The sequence below is a fragment of the Euprymna scolopes genome, chromosome 16 (assembly GCF_053919585.1).
Source record: "Euprymna scolopes isolate OS-2025 chromosome 16, ASM5391958v1, whole genome shotgun sequence".
NCBI lineage: Eukaryota > Metazoa > Mollusca > Cephalopoda > Sepiida > Sepiolidae > Euprymna > Euprymna scolopes.
The window spans coordinates 57,519,091-57,521,590 of NC_136497.1; the positions used below are offsets into that span (position 1 = coordinate 57,519,091).

The following is a 2,500-nucleotide window of genomic DNA, read 5'->3' on the forward strand; positions in this document are numbered from 1 at the left end:
TTGAGTGTCGATATAAAAAGACACCCTGCAAAATATTTCATTTAAAATGAATTAAACAACTAATAAACCGGGGCTTTATTTTATCCGGTTAATATTTCTGTCTACACTGCCAAGTAATCGGCTTCATTTTCGTGTTCACACGTATGTTTACTTTTGTTAACCGGAGCTTAATTCAAATATAGAAATTATTACATTTTGCATTTTATATCTTAGCAAACTTTTATTATTTCTTTTTTGATATTTACCAATTTTTCCAAATTTTAAATTTAATTCATAAGTTCTTTGTTTAATTTCTTACCATATCATAAAATATGTATTTTGCAGATATTTTTCTAACCATGAGTCAGAAACGAACTATTTCTACACAATTTGTGGGCACACCTTTTCCATTAAATACAACAGAATCCCTACTTTCCGTGAGATTATTCAATATGGTTATTACATGGAGAATTTTCGCCCAAAGTTAAATAAATTTGCCCTTTCAAAATTAATGGCAAATGATGTTAAAGATATTTGGAAGGCAGTAAATTCCAGTTTGCCCCTATTAACTCATAAATGGATTGTACACAAATTGCAGGACACCTGCTTTAAAAAAATTATGCAAATAAATAGAAACGTTTTATCCGCATATGCCAAAAGTCTTCTGGTCAATTACAAATTGACAAATTATTTGATATTTCATCTTGTTTGTGTGACCTGCCAATTGTAAGTTGTCATGCCAAAAATATTAAATGCAAAAAAGAAAATTGTCAGTCAAAGCATATTGCCTGTACCTGTCCTATGAAAAAAAGGTTAGTTTATTCTATTTTTTTAAATTTCTCTTGTTTGTTTGAAAAAAACTTTTTAATGAAAATTATAGACATCTTAAATTAAATTAATTTCCATACTTGTAAACCAGTGAGAAAAGAAATTAAATTTTTTTTACGTGAAATAGAATTTATTTCTAAGATTAGCGTAGATTAGAATAAACATTTGTCGAATTTTCTAATTCAGGTTCCTGTGGGGGAGAGAGTATTTGAAGGACCAAAGAAATAAAATAGAACTCGAAGGCAATTTTCAATTGAGACCTGTTGATAAAGCTGCAGTCGCAAAATCTAAAAAGTTAACGTTAGGAGAAAAGCAAGTTGATTCACCCCCCCCCGCCTATTGCTTCAACATCCCATGACAAGAATATCATTCTGACATCAGAAAATAGTGATGGAACAGATGAAAGTTTTGAACCAGAGGAAGAATGTAAGAATATTTACAGCCTGATAAAAATTCCTCGTTATGCCATTGAACTCATCAGAGGTGATGTCTCATCAAACCTAGGTGCAAGTCTTGCAAATGCTTTTCTTTTGGATCTACAGGCTGCGGGCCTTCTAAAATCAAATATTGATTTAAGGAAATTTATTTTCTTGATAAATCCAAAATTGACAGAGAAAAAGAAAGATAAAAAAAATAATGCCTATCAAAAACATAATCAAAAAATTAGAAATCTTGTCTGCATTGGTGATGATGGGAAACACGATAAAGACACTTTATTTTACATTGAAATTGTCGATGAAAAAGGAAACAAAAATCGAAGAAAAGCTAAAGGACAAGAGCATCACTTGACATTTACGAAAGAGATGGGTTGTGGAAGTAAGAGGGTGTATCTAAGGCATAGAGTGATTCCTACTGTTAGAGCAACTGGTGCTGTTCTGACAGATGAAGTTCACAAAGTTCTAGAAGAGTATGAGAGTGTCAATACTTTAAAGGCTGTCCTTCTAGACACCACAAGCACCAAGACTGGTTTCCTCACTAGAAAACAAGCTGTATAGAAAAATATACACTATTGGTTGTTCTCTACACCAGAATGAGCTTCCTTTTAGGGCATTATTTCAATTCCTTGATGGAAGTGCACGAAGCCCAACATCATTTACGGGTCAACTCGGAAAATGATGTGCCAACAATTACCATCATTTACCCAAAGTTGACGTTTTACCAGTGAGTAGTCCTCTGGAGGGCAGGTATTCTGAACTAACAGAAAATGATCTCACTGGTGACCAAAGACTACTTTTAGAGTATGCTGTTGGTATTTCAAGGGGTAAAGTAGACCCTCAGTATACAGCATGAAGGATCTGACCTTTAAATCAGGCAAAATGGCTTACTCTGGCAATCCGATTAATGTGTTTGTGGACCCATAAAATTTATCCATCTGAATTGACCAGAAAAATGCACCAGCTGATTAGTTTTATTGTAGAAGTGTATACAGTTAGCTGGTTTGAAATTAAACTGGATAATAAATTTCATACCCAGAAAATGTATATTTTTAAAATGATTGGGCAAATAAAAAAGCAGCCTCCAGAAATTCAGGAAATTGCTTTAAGCAATCTTCAGTTTAATGCTTTTGCCCTTTTGCCAGAGAATATTCTGTTCTCTTTGTTAAAATCAGATGAAATGGAAGTGAGGGAAGAAGCTATAAGAAGAATTTTAACCATTAGGTACGTAAACATTCATATAAAACTGATCAAATTGT

General features: G+C 32.8%; 1 protein-coding gene and 1 long non-coding RNA gene across 4 annotated transcripts in view; one reads left to right on the forward strand and one right to left on the reverse strand.

The window, feature by feature from the left end:
• The window catches only part of LOC145295986 (heparan sulfate glucosamine 3-O-sulfotransferase 5-like), a 316,089-nt gene that overhangs the window by 252,983 nt on the left and 60,606 nt on the right, over positions 1 to 2,500 (reverse strand). The window lies entirely within an intron of this gene.
• The window catches only part of LOC145295985 (uncharacterized), a 2,691-nt gene continuing 477 nt past the window's right edge, over positions 287 to 2,500 (forward strand). The window contains exon 1 of the long non-coding RNA XR_013869931.1: positions 287 to 791. This is a non-coding gene — a long non-coding RNA (uncharacterized LOC145295985). The remainder of the gene's footprint in view (positions 792 to 2,500) is intronic.